Source organism: Capricornis sumatraensis, chromosome 1 (assembly GCF_032405125.1).
Source record: "Capricornis sumatraensis isolate serow.1 chromosome 1, serow.2, whole genome shotgun sequence".
In the NCBI taxonomy this organism is placed as follows: domain Eukaryota; kingdom Metazoa; phylum Chordata; class Mammalia; order Artiodactyla; family Bovidae; genus Capricornis; species Capricornis sumatraensis.
Window position 1 is genome coordinate 36,946,295 of NC_091069.1, and position 21,179 is coordinate 36,967,473.

Consider the following 21,179-nt stretch of genomic DNA (forward strand, 5'->3'; position numbering starts at 1 on the left):
TCCCAACAACTTTCTTTATAATGGCTTTTATTTTGGTCTTGACAACCTGAGGTCATAGAAACATCACAGTGTGACTTTGAAGTTAGTTAACTTCTTGAAGCTTCATTTCCTCAAGTTTAAAATATGGAAACTAATTTCCAGAGAACATGTGTGAAAACTGTAAGCCATGCAGTATTCTAAATATAAAATATATTCCTATAATCTGAGTGAGGTTCAATGGATTATTTAACTAGTGTAGGCTCCAGTTGCTAGAAAGTATTTGCTCATACATTTTTCCATATTCAGCAGTATTTGCCTGTTACATGTGTCAGGCAGTATGCTAGTTGTTAGTCAGCAACACCTGGCACCCACTTGCCAGAAGCCTTATGAAGGATGTTTGCAAAGCCCAGTAAAAAGCCTCAAAGCCACTCTATCAGTACAGGATGTGTTCTGCTGCAGGAAATGAAGGCATTCAACATAGGGACGCACAAGCTCATAAAGCAGAATAAAAGGCCTTCGTTCTTCCAATTGATTAAGTTCTAAGTTTGAAAAAGAGGAAACCTCCCATATTAAATGTGAATAACAGAAATCATCCTTCCATGTGCAACGGATTCTGAAATTGGATTATCCTTACATTCTAAAGCTTCATCTGTCTCCCTTCCACAAACAAATGTAAATCAGCATTTTCAGGGCACATGGAGAAAAGAAGGAACACCAGCTTACCTCTGACAACCTCTATGCCAAGTAGAGGACTTCCATCACAGTGAAAGACAGGACCAAGGCTCAGAGCCTTTGCACAAGAAACATCGCAGGTAAACTTAAACTGCTCTTTAAATTGGATTGAGGTATAAGAAAGGTGAAAGTGAAAGAATTGTAAACTCATAGGAACTCCGATTTAGGCATTATCTAATTAGTGACCTCAAACTCAGATGCCTCTGGATCCCAGATATCTCATTAAAATAAGGAAAGTGGGCCGGGTATAAGACTACTGAAGGTGGTGGTACTACTGAAGGGAGTGAAGAACAGGCGCATACCCCACTTACAGACAGATGTTTGGTTGGCCAAACACAGCTTAAACTTTGTACCTTCAGAGCTTCTGCTTACATCCCTCACCTAGTCCATCCTCTCATTTTAAACATTTGGAAACTAGGACCAGGAGAGGAGACGTGACTAAGGCACGTTCTCATTATAAGTAGCAGAGAGGTTACATTTAAGGTGAGGCATGTCGCACAACAGAGCACCACAGAATGAGCTAGAGGTCGCGTGTATTATTCATAGGAGGAGCCTTGGGAGGCAGACTGCCTAAGAGGCAGGACTCCATGGCCAGAGGGCCTATGCTAGAATCCCAGTTCTAACACTTAAGAACTGTGCCCTGAGCAAGTTTCTTAACCTTTCTGTGCCTTGGCTTCTTTGTCTCTAAAAAGGGGATAATAATGGTACTGATTCCATAGGGCTGTGCTGAGGATAAAGTGAGGTAGTATGTGGAAAGCGCTTACACCTGTGACTTGTGTATCATCACCTCCATTTGCAGGTAAGGAAACACCTGCTAACAGGTCAAGGTCACACAGCTTTACTAGAGGTCAGAAATCTGCATGCACACAAATCGGCACACACACACACACACACACGAAGCTGGCATGGATCTCCCTCTCAGGCATACTGATTTCACAACCTGACCTCCTGAGCCTCACATCTGCAGTGACCGACAAGGAGAGCAAGAGGGGCCAGAGCAGAGGCCAGAGCTTAGTGGCCAGTTGGATTGTTCTATTCTCAGGAGTAATGTAGGCTTCCAGAAAAGCAAGCACAGGGATGATGCAGTTAACATACATCAGTGTTTCTCAGACTTCAGCACATGTTAATATTAGAACTAACTGCAGGGTATGTGAAGACGCAGAGCCCTGATACTGTGCACAGAGTTTCCGAGTCAGCAGGTCTGGGATGAGGCCCAAGAATTTGCATTTCTAACAAGTTCCCAGTAATGCTGAAGAAGCTGAAGTTGAATGGTTCTATGAAGATCTATAAGACCTTCTAGAACTAACATCCAAAAAAGATGTCCTTTTCACTATAGGGGACTGGAATGCAAAAGTAGGATGAAGGGAATGGCAAGTCACTTCAGTATTCTTGCCTTGAGAACCCCATGAACAGTATGAAAAGGCAAAATGATAGGATACCAAAAGAGGAACTCCCCAGGTCATTAGGTGCCCAATATGCTACTGGAGATGTCAAGACCTACCTGGAGTAATAGGCAAGTTTGGTCTTGGAGTACAAAATGAAGCAGGGCAAAGGCAAACAGAAGCACTGGTAATAGCAAACACCCTCTTCCAACAACACAAGAGAAGACTCTACACATGGACATCACCAGATGGTCAATACAGAAATCAGATTGATTCTATTCTTTGCAGCCAAAGATGAAGAAGCTCTATACAATCAGCAAAACCAAGACCCAGAGCTGACTGTGGCTCAGATCATGAGCTTATTGCCAAATTCAGACTTAAATTGAAGAAAGTAGGGAAAACCACTTGGAGAAGGAAATGGCAACCCACTCCAGCACTCTTGCCTGGAAAATCCCATGGACAGAGGAGCCTGGTAGGCTACAGTCCATGGGGTCTCAAAGAGTCCAACATGACTGAGTGACTTCACTTTCACTTTTCATTTTCATGCATTAGGGAAGGAAATGGCAAGCCACTCCAGTGTTCTTGCCTGGAGAATCCCAGGGACAGAGGAGCCTGGTGGGTTGCCATCTATGGGGTTGCACAGAGTCGGACACGACGGAAGCAACTTAGCAGTAGCAGCAGCAGGGAAAACCACTAGACCATTCAGGTATGACCTAAATCAAATCCCTTACAATTATACAGTGGAAGTGATAAATAGATTCAAGGGATTAGATCTGATAGAGTGCCTGAAGAACTATGGGCAGAGGTTCATGACATTGTACACGAGTCAGGGATCAAGACCATCCCTAAGAAAAAGAAATGCAAAAATGCAAAATGGTTGTCTGAGGAGGCCTTACAAGTAGCTGAAAAAGAAGAGAGGCTAAAGGCAAAGGAGAAAAGGAAAGATATAACCATCTGAATGCAGAGTTCCAAAGAACAGCAAGGAGAGATAAAGTCTTCCTCAATGATCAGTGCAAAGAAATAGAGGAAAACAATAGAATGGGAAAGACTGGAGATCTCTTCAAGAAAATCAGAGGAACCAAGGGACTATTTCATGCAAAGATGGGCACAATAAAGGACAAAAATGGTATGGGCCTGACAGAAGCAGAAGATATTAAAAAGAGGTGGCAAGAAAACACAGAAGAACTATAGAGAAAAGATCTTCATGACCTAGATAACCACGATGGTGTGATCACTCACCTAGAGCCAGATATCCTGGAATGTTAAGTCAAGTGGTCCTTAAGAAGACTCACTATGAACAAAGCTAGTGGAGGTGATGGAATTCCAGTTGAGCTATTTCAAATCTTAAAAGATGATGCTGTGAAAGTGCTGCACTCAATATGCCAACAAATTTGGAAAACTCCACAGTGGCCACAGGACTGGAAAATGTCAGTGTTCATTCCAATCCCAAAGAAAGGCAATACCAAAGAATGTTCAAACTACCACACAATTGCACTCGTCTCACACGCTAGCAAAGTAATGCTCAAAATTCTCCAAGCCAGATTTCAACAGTACATGAATCGTGAAATTCCAGATGTTCAAGCTGGATTTAGACAAGAACAAGGAACCAGAGATCAACTGCCAACATCTGCTGGATCATAGAAAAAGCAAGAGTTTTCCAGAAAAACATCTACTTCAAAGGCCAAAGCCTTTGACTATGTGGATCACAACAAACTGTGGAAAATTCTGAAAGAGATAGGAATACCAGACCACCTGACCTGCCTCCTGAGAAATCTGTATGTAGGTCAAGAAGCAACAGTTAGAACCGGACATGCAACAATGAACTGGTTCCAAATTGGGAAAGGAGTACGTCAAGGCTGTATATTGTCACCCTGCTTATTTAACTTCTATGCAGAGTACATCATGTGAAATATCAGGCCAGAATAAGCACAAGCTGGAATCAAGATTGCCGGGAGAAATATCAATCACCTCAGATATGCAGATGGCACCACCCTTGTGGCAGAAAGTGAAGAAGAACTAAAGAGCCTCTTGATGAAAGTGAAAGAGGAGAGTCAAAAAGTTGACTTAAAGCTCAATGTTCAGAAAACTAAGATCATGGCATCTGGTCCCATTACTTCATGGCAAATAGATGGGGAAAAGATAGAAACAGTGAGAGACTATTTTGGGGGCTCCAGAATCACTGCAGATGGTGACTACGGCTATGAAATTAAGCGAAATTAAAAGATGCAGTAATTGCAATGCATATGCTCTAGTTGTTATGTATTACTTGCATACACCCTAGCACATGGTGGGTTTCTGTTGTAGCCAGCCTCCAAGATGGCACCAGGGATCCTCACCTTCTGGAATTCATACCCTCATGTCGTTTACTCCCACACTGAATCACAGCGAGTTCATGTGACTATTGTGCAAGTGACAGTGTGTGACTTCCAGGGCCAAGTCATAAAAGCCATCTGAGCTTCCTCTTCAGCTTCTTGAATCACTCGCTCTGGGGGAAGTCAGTCTCCTTGTTGTGAGATCAGGCAAGCAGCTGTGGAGAGGTCACCTGCCAACAACCAGCACTAGCTTGCCAGGCATGTGAATGTACCACCTCAGAAGTGAGTCCCTGAGTTGCTTGCTGACATCTCATGACAGCCTCTTGGCAGACTCAGAGCTAGAAGTGCCCAGCCAAACAAAATTCCTGACTCATAGAAATAGCATTGTTGTTTTAAACCACTCATTAGTTCTGCAGCAATAGTTACCTAATACAGTGCTTTAAAGAAAAAAAAAAGTCAGTTTCCTCTCCCAAGTGAGAAACTCGTTGGTGTTTCTGGCTCAGATCCATGCAGTCTTCCATAGGACCAGCAGGGGACACCATTAGACCATCTTCTTATCTGGCTATGTGGGCATTTTTTTTTTCCCCCACTCAAGCAGTGGGCACACCAAAGTTGGGCCAGAGGAAATGTCAGACCTCCCAGGAAGCATGCCAGCCATCTCAGGCCCCTGCTTGTGGGATGGAGCTGATGGTGGTCCCTGCGGAACAGCCAGCCCCAAGAATCAACTCAGAGCAGGCCCCCTGCCCCTGTAGCTAGGAACCCCAGAGAAGAGCTCAGAATCCTGCTCCCTAGCTTTAAAGCAAGTCCTGGGCAGGCTTTAATATAGCTCCCCAGTGGCCAGAGAAGCTCCGGCTCTTGGACTTGAGCAAAGACCCTGATCAGGGTTGCTCTGACCATGAGGCCTCTTTTGGGGAAATGTTTGTAGTCTTATCCAAGTGACTCATATGCTCCTGAGAAGAAAGGACCAAAGAGAGCCTGTCCTAAGTGATAGGCCTCGTTCCCTCTACTGTGCTGGTGCACCCCAGCGCCCCACCCTGCCAGTGAGCACGCTTGTGGTGGCCTAATGGTCAGCCAGTGAGAGAGTCCTGCTGCAAGAAGGCAGTCGACACTGTCCTTGTGCCGGAGGCTTTGGGACCCCTCAGCACATACTAGCAACTAAACCACCACATCACATACTTGCAGACCCAGGCCCAGCCTCAAGGAGTAAGGAACTGTCAACTGGGTCTGCCCCAGCCATAGAAGAGCTGGGAAGCCAAGGACCACACAGCCAGCTAACCCAAGAGAGAGCCACCCAGCAAGCTGGAGACAGCTGGGGTCAGAATGCAGGTCCCTAGTTCCTTCTGGGAGGTGAGAGGTGGGTGAGACAGTTAAGCCCACCTCCCTGCTCTCTTCTGTCCTCAAGAAAGAGCAGAGAGCCCTGCTGGCCCTCTTCTCCTCTGAGGCTGAAACCCAGAGTATCAAAGGTCTTCCCACACCTGCTATTTCTTCCCAGCCCTGGAGAGGCTTTGTGGGGGAGGGTAGAAAGGGCTAGAACATATCCTGGATGCTTCACCTCGTTCCTTGTTAGTGTTGGAGTCAAGGTAGGGGCTGGGGATGGGAAGTCATCTATGTGAGGGGGTGAGAGGGTGAAGATTTGTGTACCAGGAGTTGGCTGATCCCTAATACCTACTTCACTTGCCCTTAGAACTGGCTAGGAGGCAGAACCACCCTCCTGAGGGCTTATGAAAATATAGGGAAGGCATTTTTTTTCTTCTGACGTAGTGTGCTTAAGCATCTACACATTGAACTACATACATATAAGTAATATTACCTGTTGCTTTTTATTTCTCCTTTTAATTGCAGAGTATTATTTTGAATTCTTAGAAATTATACACATAGATAGGTTTTAGTAATTACGAGTTTCAACACTGTAATGAGGCACATAATCATTTATGTGTCAGTTTGACAGGGCTAAAGGATGTCTAGGATAGCTGATAGTTAGCTGGTTTCTGGTTGTGTCTGTGAGGGTGTTTCTGGAAGAGATTAGCATCTGAAGAAGATCTACCTTCATCAGTGCAGGCAGGCACCATGCAATCCCTTGCGGGTGTGAATAGAAAAATAAAAAGTGAAGGAAGGGCAATTTCCTCTCTCAACTTGAGCTGGGACATCCATCTTCTCCTGTCCCCAGACATCAGTGCCTCCAGACCTGGACTGAGTTATCCCACCAGCTGCTCTGACTCTCCAGATCAACCTCCATAATCACATGAGCCAGTTCCCGTAATAAATCTCCTCTTGTATATCTATATATATCCTATTGATTCTGTTTCTCTGGAGAACCTTGACTAATACAAAGCATTAAAATAGTTATTATAAGTGGGTATGGTTGAAGCACTGCAGTAAAGGGATTGATTATTGCCTTAGCTCGTCCCTTGACAGTTCAGTTCTATAATAGGCACTCATTTCTTAGGCTCCAAAACGATGCTATCATTTAGCCTTATGAAGTTCTGATTAGAAAAAGTAGAGATAGGGGACTTCCCTGGAGGCCCAGATAGTTAAGACTTCATGCTTTCAATGAAGGGACCACAGATTCCATCCCTGGTCTGGGAACTAAGATCCGGCATGGTGCAGCCTAATAAATAAATAAAAATAAAACAACAACAAAAAGTCGTATAAGGGGAACAGCAGAAAATGCAAGTGGATACTTCAATGTTAAAAGAAAGAAAAGGCAGAGATAGTACTTTAACCTTTAACTACATTTTGAGCGTAGCCTTGTATCAACCCCGTTGTCAAGACATTGTGATAGCTATTCCTTATTAGGTGTCCTCTGGGCTTAGGAGCACTTCCCTGGTGGCTCCGCGGTGAAGAATGACTCTGCCTGCCAAGCAGGAGACGTAGGTTCGATCCCTGAGTCAGGAAGAACCCCTGGAGAAGGAAATGGCAACCCACTTCAGTATCCTTGCCTGGACAATCCCAGAGACAGAGGAGCCTGGCAGGCTACAATCCATGGTGTCTCAAGAGAGTCGGACATGACTTATCGACTAAACACTAACAACATGTATGGAGAGGTTTCCTTAGTGGCTCAGATGGTTAAAAATCTGCCTGCAATGCAGAAGACCCAGGTTTGATTCCTGGGTCAGGAAGATCCCCTGGAGGAGGAAATGGCAACCCACTCCAGTATTCTTGCCTGGAGAATCCCACGGACAGGAGCCTGGCAGGCTACAGTCCATGGGGTCACAAAGTGTTGGACACGACTAAGTGACTAACAAACACACAGGTTTAGGTGCCTTCATTCTGCAGGTCAGAGAGGTAAAACGACTTGCCCCAGGAAGCTCAGATAGTAAGTAATAAAAGAGATCATCCTGCTTGATCTGAAGGCCATGTTTTTCACAGCATGCCCTGGTGCTTCTAAGAGCAAAGTTGTACTTGACAGGTGCTATAGGCTGCATGGGTACACCCCTACAAAATTCATATATGAAACCCAATCCCCAATATGATGGTATTAGGGGGTGAGGCCTTTGGGATGAACACAGGTCATGAGAGAGGAGCCCACATGAATGGGATTAGTGTCCTATAACGGAGACCCCAGAGAGCTCCCTGGCCCCTTCCCCTTTATGAAGACACAGCAAGAAGACAGCCACCTATGAGCCAGAGGCAGGCTCTCAGACACCAAATCTGCTGGCTCCTTGATTTTGGACTTTTCAGGTTCCAGACCTCTGAGAAATAAATTTTTCTTGTTTAAGCTACAAACTCTATGATGTTCTTATTATAGCAGCCCAAAGGGACTAAGACACCAAGTTCCAACTTGTTTGGGGAAGCCCACAGTTGGCAAGAAGTCTGATTCTGTAGTTACTGTCACAAAGTGTCCCAAATCTGATCTCCACCCTGTGTGTTGCACTGGGACCCTTGCCCTTCCTAGATCTCAGTCCCAGCGGTGAGAGAAACTCCAGGCCCTGGAATGATCTGTGATTAGATGACTGAACACACTCTCTGCCCAGTGAGTCACTTTCCCTCTCCAGGTATGCCATATTATTATTGTGCAAGAGCATATGTTTTAATATTTAATAGACTTAATCATGTTCATTCCTTTTTTTAAAAATTTCCCTGTCACATAGCTGGCATTCAGTAAATTTTTAAAAATGTTTACTTTATATTGGAATATAGTTGATTTACGATGTGTTAGGTTCAGGTGTACAACAAAGTAATTCAATTATACATATACTTATATCTATTCTCTTTCAGATTCTTGTCCCACATAGGTTATTACAGAGTAGTGAGCAGAGTTCCCTGTGCTATACAACAGGCCCTTGTTCATTATCTCTTTTACATGTAGGAGGAGTGTGTTAATGTTAATCCCAACCTCCTAATTTATCCCTCCATCACAACTTCCTCCTTTGGTAGCCATGAATTTGTTTTCTAAGTCAGTAAATCTGTTTCTGCTCTGTAAAAAGTTAATTTGTATGATTTTTTACATTCCACGTATAAGTGATACCATATGATATTTGTCTTTCTCTAACTTACTTCACTTAGTACAATAACCCCTATGTCCATCCATGTTGCTGCAAATGGCATTGTTTCATTCTTTTTATGGCTGAATAATATTCCATTATTTATATGTACTACATCTTTATCCATCCATCAGTCAGTGGACATTTAGGTTGCTCTCATGTCCTGGCCTTTGTACATACTGCTGCAATGAGCATAGGGGTGCATGTATCTCTTTCGAATTATGGTTTTCTCTGGGTATATGCCCAGGAGTGGGGTTGTTGGATCATACGGTAATTCTATTTTTAGTTTTTTAAGGAATCTCCACACTATTCTCCATAGTGGCTGCACCAGTTTTCATTCTCACCAGTAGTATAGGAGGGCTCCCTTTTCTCCACACCCTCTCTAGCATTTATTGTTTGTAGACTTTTTGATGTTGGCCATTATGTCAGTCAGAATGAATAATAAAAAGAATAATACGTAAAAAGAATAATACATCATTATAATTTTTATTTGCATTTCTCTAATAATTAGTGATGTTGAGCATCTTTTCATGTGAATAATTTTATAAATGAATGCTTCAAAGAGCTTATGGTCATGGTGACATGAAAAACTAAATAGATAAAAAGAAATGGTGCCATAGGAATACATTCATTCAATAGATGATTAAACAGCTGTTACATGTAAGGCACTGTGCCAAGTGCAATGGAAGATCCTAGAGTAAATAAACAACAGATAGCCCCCTCAGTTACATACATAAACTACTTGGCCTTATCTCCACTTTCAAGGCACCCAGAATGAAGTGGAGACCTGAGCCGACCAGCTAGATGAAGTCTATACAAACTGAAGCTCAATACAATTCTAGGTTGTTATTCAAGTAGAAATGCACAGTAGTGTGCAAAATGGATAGTATCCTGAAACCATGGAAAAGTTGAGGTGGCACCTTCTGGCCCAAGGGAGAAGGTAGGGAGCTGTGAGAGTCAGAGTGGTAGGCTTTGAGGAGAAGCTGAACACATGTTTTTAGGAAAATGATCCAAAAACAAAATCCTGAAGTTATCTACATCAGGTCGATGACTGCCTTGACTCCAGGGACACTCACCTTTCCAATCCGTAGTTTCATCAGGGTACTCTTACTGGCAATAGGTTAAGAGCAAAGACAATCAGCAGAGGCTCCATCAACCTGTGCTGAAGGGGATCCCCAAAGAAAAATGCTTAGGAAACCATATGTGTCCCTTCTATGTGAACAGTTGAACAGTCTATCAGAAATGCATGCCTCCTTACAAAGAAAAAATCTACTCCCAACAGATCGGCATAGCTTTGTGAACTTCTGTGCAGTCAGGAAATTGATTTTCTGTTCTCTCTTGACTCCCTCTGAACAGTGGAACTCAGTTATTGAACTTTACTTCCTGGTCTCCCAGTAACCCTATTTGGTGACATTAGAATTAGGCGTTTAATTCAATGTAGTACAAAGCCCAATCAGATTAACTTTATGGTTTCAAGACCTCTGCTTGGAAACAGAATCCTACGTTCTCTATTTCTCTTCCAAAAATTGCCGAAAAGGTGGCGGGGGTCGGGGGAGGTGGACTAGGGGTAGGTGGAGTCAGGGGATAGAGGGTTGGGTAGGGGTAGCGGAGTGGGGAGGTGGGGGAACCAGCCTGGGGTGCAGCGTGGCTCTCCTGGGTGATATGCCCCGCTACACCCTGAACCTTTGAACCTTTTCAGAGCTAGATAGCTACAAGCCTATTCTGTGAAGCTTGACTGGCACCTGCCTTTCAAAAAATAGAGTGACTACTAGATTTCTTTTCCATGGTATATAAAAATAAAGCGACACACTGAGCCGAAAGATAAATAGCTGACATCTTCAGGCACCCAAGTGGAATGCAGTTTACATGTGGCATTTAATATGATCCTTACCCTCAGCGCTCTTCATGGGCATATGACCCACATGGTCCACAGGGCCCCACTCTCAGGAGGGCCCCTGCCCTTGGTTTACTGCTCTGCTGTTGTTGCCATCACAAGAGTCTTAATAACTTTTGAGCAAGGGATTTTCCCTTAGCACAGGACCCCACAGATTATATAACCAGTTCTATCTTCACCATAACTCAGTTTGGTGGGCATTACTGATCTCAGGGAAACAAATGTTCAGAGTGGGCTCAGTAACTCACCCAACGTCAGGTGGGAAATGGAAGAGTGGGGATTTGAAGTCAGGTCCCTGCTACCAACACCAAATCATTATTCTGTTGTTTCAGTGATGCTGCCCCTTGGACTTGGTTGTCTAATTCAAGTTGGCTCATCTCTCTGAATTAAGATATTAATTCTGGACCCTACAGGTTAAAGTGCATTATCAGGTGGGTTCCCCCCTTTAATCATCAAGATAATTACTTTAGAACTCTTATTAGTTCTGCACATATAGTGTTTATTTTCTAACAAACTTTTTTCCAGCACAGTGTGACACATTTTGTCTTTGAAGTCTAGGCAGTCTTTTTATCCTCATACACTTTTAAAATGGCATTACAGATGTCGACAGGAAGAACATTTGCTCTATAACAAAATTACATTTCTTTCTAAGATGTAGTGATTTAATAATTAAAACAATATCCATGAAATATAAATACAAGGTATTCATAAATAAATTAAATTAGATTATGGCTGCTAAGAGCCAATTATCATGTGAAATATCTCTGATGGTTGAAATAATAAGAGAGCAGAATATTAATTCTGACAGTCTCTATAGGCCATGGTTATAAATGGCTAGAATGGTCTAATAGCTTATGGAGTTTTATTGAGATTTGAGACAGTCCTTAAAATACTCACTGTGTGTTAGAAATTAGTTATCTTGATTGATTTTAGTTATAATTCCATTATATGTTTACAGCATGGGAGAAGGAGGAGTGCTATAGAACTAAGAAAAATCTGTTCTACTTATGAAATAATAGGAACTAAGACAGTGGTACCATGATTAAGAAGTTCCAACAAACCTTGATTTGAATACATTCTAGCTGTATGACCTTGAACAATTTACTTAAGTTCTCAAATGTCTTCATCTATAGAAAAGGATTGTAATGAGGAGTACATTAGACAATGCATAGAGCACAGAGCCTGGCACTTAGCAAGCCCAGAAGTAAATGTTAGTTTTTATGATTTCTGTTGCCACGGAGGGAGAACTTGAAGGTTTGGGGAATATAGGCCTTTCCTACCGCACTACGGTCTTAAGGGTCATAAAAATTTCTTCAACAATAACTTGATAAGTTAGTGGGATAGCTCAGTGGTGTGCTGGGTGGCCAGGGGAGTCAAGGGGCCCTGATCTGCAGTGCTTCCTGATTTCCATGGTGTAAATGCTCCCGCCATGACTGATCTCAGGCTACCAACATGATGTTGCTCAACATGGAGTTGGGGAAAAGATGATGCAGTCATCTCTCAAGAACTGGTGTGACCCAGTTCAAGGCCCACTGGGAAACCGTGGGTTCCAGTTCTGGCCCTGCAGCAATCAAATTGCATGTGTGTGTTAGTCACTCAGTCATGCCCCATGGACTGAAGCCCACCAGGCTTCTCTGTCCATGGAATTCTCCAGGCAAGAATACTGGAGTGGGTAGCCGTTTTCTTCTCCAGGGGGTCTTCCCAACCCAGGGATTGAAACCACCTCTCTTACATCTCCTGCATTGCAGGCAGATTCTTGACCATCGGAGCCACCAGGAAAGCCCCCGGGCAATTCCCACCCTCCCTGGCCTCTGCTTCTTCATCGGTAGTAGCACCTATCTGGCATTTCTCATAGGGTTGATGTGACAATGAAATAAACAGAGAACGTGAAAAACTATTGAGCCTGTGAAACAACAGAGAGTAAATTGGCAGGAGTGTGGATGGACAGACTCCTGCAGTTACAGAGGAGCTTTGTCTGATTTTAAGGTCCCAAGACCCGTGTGTGTTCTTTTGTCTTTTGATCTGCTGCTCAGCTGGGCCTGGGAGCTCTTGGTTTATTTACTCTAGTTTTTTTTTTTTTTTTCTCTCTCCAACCATTTAGCTCATAATGATTATCTGCACAATTAACATAATAAAGCAAGTCAGTTAGGCTCTTTCAAGCACTAAGGAAAAATGACTGGCTCCTGTTTCTTGAGGCCTACTTGAATCTGAAAGGGAGTTTGAGAAAGTGCAGAGCGGAGTGCCACTCACCCCTGGAGCACAGGAACAAGGATTCCTCATCCTTTGGGACCTATTTCTGTCCTGGTGGCCTGGTCACCCTGTTTTCCCCTCAGACATGGATGCCCTTAGTTTCTGAGTCTAGTCCCCCCACTTCCCGCCAATAGTCACAAAGTTCTCTCTGTGTGTTTTATTATCTACTCTTGATGGCTTGTCACTGTGGCCACTTCTGCTTCGACTACAATAAAGAACTGCACGTCACGGCAGGAACCCGAGTCAGACAGGGGCCCAGATCTCTGCGCCACTGGGGACTTCCGTTGAGCTGGTTATGTAACATTTCTAGGCTTTGGGTCTCTTCAACTGCAGAACGGGGATCACAGCGCCTACCTCATAGGGCTGGTAAGACATTCCAATTGTTGGAACATGTCAAATGTTTAGAAGAGTATCTAGCCCACAATTCCTTGTTGATAGCCGTCCTGCTTCTACACCACTGTCAACTTAAAAAAGCTGCCCGATAGAAGGTTGTGAGTAAAGTTTTATTTGGGGCAAAATGAGGACTGCAGCCTGGGAGACAGCACATCAGATGGCTCTGAGAGTCTGCTCCAAACAGGTATGGAGGGAAGATCAATATATGTGATTTTGGTGAAGAGGGAGTTCAATCCAATCAAATGCTTATTTTACAAAAGGTTTTCTGCTAGTCATGAGGAGCTGATGTCACCATGAAGGGATTTAGTGCTTTTCTCAATATGAGAAGATGCCAGGATTGGGATCATGAAATCAGTTCCTGAAAATACCCAGCTATCTAAAGACCTGTTTCACCAGTTTTCCTAGCACACCAAGTGCCTCATTCTCCACCCAGAGCTCCCTTCAGGGCGGGCTGAAGGTCAATAGCTGGAGCAGCACGGGAGTCAGTCCCTGCAGAGGCAGATGGCAGATGCCCTTGGCAAGGGCCTGCGGTTGACACCATCTATCTGTGGCCTCCTTGCCAAGCCTGGGCTCTGGTTGGGTCTCTCTGTCACAGTCCAGGGCAGCGGTTCTCCTGAATGGAGCGCTCTCACAGGCCTTCCCTCTCGTCTGCCTCTATGTGGCTGCTCTTGGCTGCAAAGCACTACTGCAGGACACAAAAGGGCACACTGCAAGTAAGGAACCCATCTTCAGCCCTGAGGAGGGCTGTGGCTGTGCACACACCATGAGTCTCTCCGCCTCTTTCCTTGACAGCAAGCAGCCCTTTCTGAACATCTAACAGGAAGTGACACCCAGCCATAAGCATATCCAAGAAGACATATTGCATAACCAGGTTAAGGAAGGTGTTGAGGATTCTAATCAGAGGAAAATAGAAGGAAGTTTGGTGGCTTTTTCATCGGTGGATCTTTTAGAACTTCGTCCTTCACTCTCCTTGATTTGAAGTTTTAGTCTTCAGAGGCTGTGCTGGCTGTCAACCTTTTTCAGCCCCAACACCCCGAGTGGGCCACTCCTGTCAATAACAGCCTCTGAGGCTGCCAGTGAATCTCAGGCTCAGGTATAATAATCTCTAAGGGCTTGGTTGGGTTGATAAGAAACAGTCAGCTTCTTCATTTTCCTCAGAGGGAAAGCATTTAAGAGTGTGTTTGCAAGGTTCAGCTGCTCATCTAATAACAATAATAATTACCTTAATGTTCTTCAATAGGGAATTAGTTAAACAAATTATGGTACATCCATGGTACATGATGCAGCCATTAAATTAAATGGAGTAGAACAATACACTGTATTTCATTAATGGTTACACGGCTCTAAAACTGTACCATGTGGGTGGTTTTGTGAGTGTTGCAACTTGTGGGTGGGGGTTGTTGTTAAGAATTTTGGAATTAAGAAGTAGTCCAGCTGCATCTTGAATTAAAATCAGACCCCTGGATGTGAGCCGAAAGTGCATTTGCATCCTGGCCTCCCAAAAAGGGAACAAGACAGGACCCGGCATGAACAAGTTTCCTGGAACACCATTGGAAAGCCAAAGGGACATTGTAAAGATGAGCCTGAGACTGGAATTACAATTTCTGGGAGATAGCATAGTTCAGAACTGGGTGTTCCAAGGGGAGAGCGATTATGTGAGTCACTAAATGGAGGAAGTCTCTGAGACTCTCTTGTGGAATCAGCATCAGCTGGTCAAGCTGGTTCAAGGCCAGCAACCTGCTCGCCCACCAGCCACTACCTCGGGGACTGAACATCTGGGAATCACAGGGTCTAACTTCTTCCCACTGGGAAGATGCACAGGGAGCCCAGTGCTGGGGAGCAAAGAAAATGTTTGAGAAGGGGTTAGAACATGCTACAGAAAGAGGACAAGGATTAACAGACACGGGAGCAGGGAGATGCCACCACCCACCCGTGGGAACATTTCCAAGGCCCCCAGCCAGAGAAGTGTTGGCAGGAGGGCCTTTCTGGGCAGGCGGGTCACCCTTGCTTCTTGGAAATGGCCACATGGCAGGACACATAGCAACTGGGATGGATACTTCAAATTCAAAACTTAACAGCCAGGGCTCGGGGAATGTTGACATCTCCCCAGACATCTGCAGTGCGCTTTCTGCCTGGGTCCCTAGGGCAATAATATGCAGCCAAAAAATGAGCAAACCACCGTGTTTTGGCCCTCATTGTTATTCTGAGGTGCCATTAAATGTGAGTGCCCGTGAGCTGAGGAAGAAAGAGAAGCTGCGCTAGCAGCCAGCAAGAAGCAGGACTGAGATGTTCAGGCAGGCCTCCACCAGAGCCAGTTTGAGATGACTCCACCCTTTGAGGACAATCCCTGACATTCCAGGTCTCAAGGCGTGTGGACAAGCAGGTTGCCCTGACCAGCGCTCTCAAATACGGAATATAAGTCTTGAATTTGCTTTCCATGTGGCAGAATAAGAAGTGGGAACACTGTACTCCCATCATTCACCTTCAGATATTTCACCATGAACTTGGAAGTGGCTTTGTAATTATTTGTCTATCTCTGTGTAACACTGTGGCCCAATACTTAGTAGCTTAAGACAGTAATGATTTATTATCTCTCATGGGTTCCATGGTTCAGAAATTCAGACTAAGCACTGTGGGGAGAGCTTGCCTCAGCTCCACTCTCTCTGGGGCCTTAGCTGGAAGGAGCCACAGCTGGGACTGGAATGACAGAAAGGCTTATCCACTCACGCAGCTGACTCTTGAGGCTGACTAGAGGCTGATACCTTTACTGGGCTATTGCCCATAAAACCAGCATGAACCCTCTTCGCGTGCCTTGGGCTTCCTCAGAATATGGCGTCTGGGATCCAAGAACAAGGACCCCAAGAAAGCCAGGCAGACACTGTATCCTCTTTATGTACTAACCTTGAAAGTCATATAGTATCACTTCTGCCACATTTTTGTTGTGGTCAGAATTGAGTCACTAAGTCTCACCTGTATTTAAAGGGAGGATTAGATTCCATCTTCTGACAAGAGGCGGGTCAAGGAATTTGTGGATCTATTTAAAAACCAACCAGAGTTACATGGATTAGGACAAATAGAGATTGAAAAGCAGCTTGCTCCCCACAGCTCCTTTTCCTCACCGTAACTAAGGTGTTGAAGCTTGCAGGGAGTAGGAATTGAAAGGTATCATTAAGACTTTTTCTATGGAGATGGTGCCATTCCATCTCCAGCCTAGTATGTGAGGAGGAGGTGAGATAGATTTGCTCAGCTCCAGCCAGCAGTACCCAAAGAATCTCCAGAAAAGAATTAAATATGGCCCGAAGAAGGTTATGATGTAAGAAAGGGAGCTTCTAGCCTGTAAACAGAGGGCATTAATAGGAGGCATCGCTAGACGTGGGACATCCCCTTGGGAAAGTCCACAAAGAATCAACAGAAGGGAAGGGGAACTGGACAAAACCTCTTAGCATGTGAGCAGGACTCTTTCTAGTATTATGGGTTTGACCCTGGCCTTTGCAACACAGCAGCTATTTAAATTATAAGTGCCTTAATCTGGATGCTAGCTGTTAGGAGCTTTGGTTTCCTCAGCGGTACAATGTGAATGAGAGCATCACCCAGCTCATAGGGTTTGTGTGAGATTTGAAACCCACAGTGCCTGACACCTCACTGTTGCTTGTTGCTGTCCTCTCACCAGGCTGGCCCCTCCCCTCTCTAAAGAAGACTCAGTTTCTTCCTCTTTCTGAAGCTCTCAGGAGTCTTGTCTGGCCAGGGAGGTTTCTATGTGCTTTTCCTTTGTAAGAGGAAAGAAGGACCATGAAAAAGAGAATAGGAGCCAGGACTCAACGCTGAGGGAGAAGTTTTTCATGGAATTTTGAGGAATGAAATTCAGGATAGTTCAAGAGTGTAAACCAAGATATAGGAGAAGAGAAAAAAAAAAAAGGAGAATTTTCTAAGACAAATCCTTCACGTGGTTCAAAAAGTACAATTACGAACTAGAGTTCATTTTTAATTAACGTTTGGTTGTTGGGGATATTTTTTGATCAGGACACTGCTCAGAATCTGGACCATGTGGAAACAGTTTAGTGTATGTTACATATTTTTAACTAAAACTAAGGCTCAGAGCTGTTGGTATAGCTTGATTCCATTTGCGTATGCTTTTGCATAGAAAACTTCTGGAGGAAACACAAGCCACTGTGAACAGTAGTTTCCTTTGGGCTGAAGGAGAGGTTGTTATTTTGTTCTCTTTGGCTCCATAAATTTTTCTTTAATAAAGGCATATATCACTTTCCGGATCTACTTAAGTTAGGTGTTTGTTTTTGTAAATAAGTTACCTGCACACTGCGATGAAGAGGAGCCACCGCTTGCCCCAACTTGCCTGTGTGAAGCTATGAAGACCCAGCACCGCCATAAATAAATAAATAAAAAGAAGTAAACCATGGATGTACCTGTGTTCTCCACCCAAAAAAACTATTTACAAAAACAGATGATCCTTTTGTAGTCTGCAACCCTTTCTCTAGACTACTTTCCTTGCAAACAGAAGAAAAACCAGCTCTAATTTGTTGGATATTAAAAAAAAAAAAGTGTCAACAGTCAACTGAGAAGCTGCTCTCTTAATGCAGCTAAAGACTTGGGGGCACTGGCAGGGACCATCCCCAGGCAGAGTGACATCAGCTCGGAGGGAGGGCCAGCTCCCAGGTCAGGCTCTCCTGCCCCTCCCAGCAAGGACCACCTCCTTCACCTCCTTCCTCAGCTCATTACAGCCCCTGGAGATTGGCCCTCACACATTTCAGGGCTCCTGATCAAGAGGAGACACTTCTCACTGTGGAAAATTTGTTCTATTTCATTCACGGAACAGCATTTTCTTCCGTTGTCTGATGTATTGATTAGATTTCAGACAGGATAAGTGGGGTTGATGTCATTAAGTAAAAAGTCATCTCCTCTGGAAACAACCCAGAAAGTCTGGATTCCATGTTTAAAAGCCTTGGATCCCGTTAAGATGACATATTGAGAACCACGTGGATTCCGATTCAATAGGAGAATTGAGAACTCCAAGTACCAGCAGGTTCGTGTGGACAGCTGAGGGGCAGAGACAGGGAGGGTGGGAAATGAGGGCAGCATAATTTGTCAGTAAGGTCAGAGAATTCTCAGCCACTTTTCCTCAAGAACAAGTGATCAATAAATCAAATACAGCCCATTTGCCAGGGTATGGCTGAAATAATTACAGTACGCCTATAACACTCTTCTTTTCTGCCATAGTGTGAAATCTTCAAGCAGAACTGAGAACAAATAACACCCGAGTGAAGCACTTGACATTTTAGTCATGTTTCAGATGAGGCAGCTGATACAATGGGGACAACACGGTGCTATAGGTTGCATTCTGTCCCCTCAAAAGGTATGTTCCAGTCTTAACCTCTGAAATCTATGAATGTGACCTTATTGGGAAACAGAATCTTTGCAGATGTAATCAAGTTAAAATGAGGTGATACAGGATTAGGGTGGTCCCTAAGTCCAAAGTGATTGGTATCCTAGGCTCCTCCCTCCATGGGATTCTCCAGGCAAGAGTACTGGAGTGTGTTGCCACTTCCTTCTCCAGGGGATCTTCCCGACCCAGGGATCGAAGCCGGGTCTCCTGCATTCCAGGCAGATGCTTTAACCTCTGAGCCAGTGGAGAAGCCCCTTTCACTAAGTCCAAAGTGATTGGTATCCTTATAAGTAGAGGGAGAAGACATAAAGGAAACCGACTACCATTACTGAGTAAAAGAGGTCAATCTGGAAGGGCTACATAATGTATGACATTTTGGAAAAGGCAAAATGATGGAGACAGTAAAAAGATCAGTGGTTGCCAGGGGTTAGAGGGGAGGGAAGGCTGAAGAATCTGAGTATAAAGGACTTTTAGGGCAGTGAAAATGCTGTGTGATATCATAATGATGGTTTCATGTCATTATACATTTTTCCAAACCTACAGAGTATACAGAACCAAGAGTGATCCCTAATGCAAACTATGGACTCTGAGTGAACATAAGGTGTCGATGTAGGTTCATTGATTGTAACAAATATATTACACTGGGGGTGGGGGCAGGTAGGCTGATGTGGGGGAATTCTGAGCATATGGGGGCCTTAGGGGATATGGGAACTCACTGTACTTTTCACTCAGTTTTGCTGTGAACCTAAAACTGTGCTAAAACATATAGTCTATTTGAAAAAAAGAGAGAGAGAGGGAGAAGCCAGTGCTCATCTCTTGACAAATTGAAAAATGCCTCTCCAAGTTCTGTCTCTAGTCACTAAAGTGTTTCCTGTTAGCAGTGGCCAGTGGGTGGGATAACACTGAGTCCAGGTATAGGAAAAGAAACATGCTGGCTGCCTTCCTCACTTGTTAGCTTGAAAACACAAAGGTGAGGGACTTTCCTGGTTGTCCAGTGGCTAAGACTCCACGCTCCAAATGCAGGGGGCTGGGGTTTGATGCCTGGTCAGGGAACTAGATCCCACATGCCATATCAAAGAGTTAGCATGCCTCAGTTAAAGATCTCACTTGCTGGCACAGTCAAATACGTATTTTAAGAAAGAAAGAACAGGAAATGTGCTTTGTCTGTGTGTTGTTTGATGAGGGGCCAGCAGGGCGCGCTCTTTAGCAGGCGCACACCCACTGAAAGAGGAGCATGATATTTTTAGCAGAGCTGTGGGTGACCTTCACCCTGAAGTGAAAGTGCCTGGATGGTGGCAGAACATCCTGCTGGGGGTTAGGGGGTCAGTCATTCCAGGGCTGTGGCCGTGGGACTGGATGACAAAGCATGACCCAGAGTTGAGGGAGGGGAAATGTCACAGTTTCCATCCCCACCAAAGATACCCCGTGTCTTAAAGGTGGTAAAGCCAGAGGGAGGGAGGCAGCTGCGGCAGAGGGGTGTCGCCTACTCCCCTCCGCCCGCCTTTCCTGCCTCCTCCTCATCATTTTGGAGCTGTGCCAAGCATTTCACATGCATTTGTGTGTGTGTGTGTCTTGCTACTTTCTTTTAGTTGATCTACAATGTTATGTTAATTTCTATTGTACAGCAAACTAATTCAGTTATTTATATAGTGAATACATATGTGTGTATATATAGCACATCTATATATAAATATGTATGTATACCATTCTTTTTCACATTCTTTTCCATTGTGATTTATGACAGGATAGTAAATATAGTTCTCTGTGCTCTACAATAGGACCTTGTTTATCCATTCTATATATAACAGTTTGTATCTGCTAACCCTAAACTCCCAATCCATCCTTCCCTCTCCCCTTTGACAACCACAAGTCTGTTCTCAATGTCTGCTTAACATGCATTTCTTAGTCTCTGGCAGAGTCTAGAGATGACCCCTTTCCCTGTATGTATAAGTGAAAGGGCCCCTGAGCCTATCACTTACACTCTCTGCAGCTCAGTTCCCATGTCTGAGGTGGGGACATTAGCACCTGCCAGGGTTACTGAGGGTGTGGAGTAGTGGAGACAACCCAGGCTTTGAGTGGGGCAGCTCTTGATGTTCTGCTCCCCAGGTCTCTTCCTCTCCTTGCACTCAGAGATAATCATACCTCCTGCATAGGATTTAGGGGAGAATTTAAAGAACTTAATGGAGAGCTGCCATTTGAACAGCCGTCATGCCATGGTTCCAACACACACCCATCTAGCATAGTGCCCAGTGATGGCATATGTGAGATTAAGCTGTTCCCATTTCACAGATTAAGACACCAAGGGCAGATAGGTTAAGTCCCAAAACTTGACCCTAAAGCCAAGCTGGAGTGCAC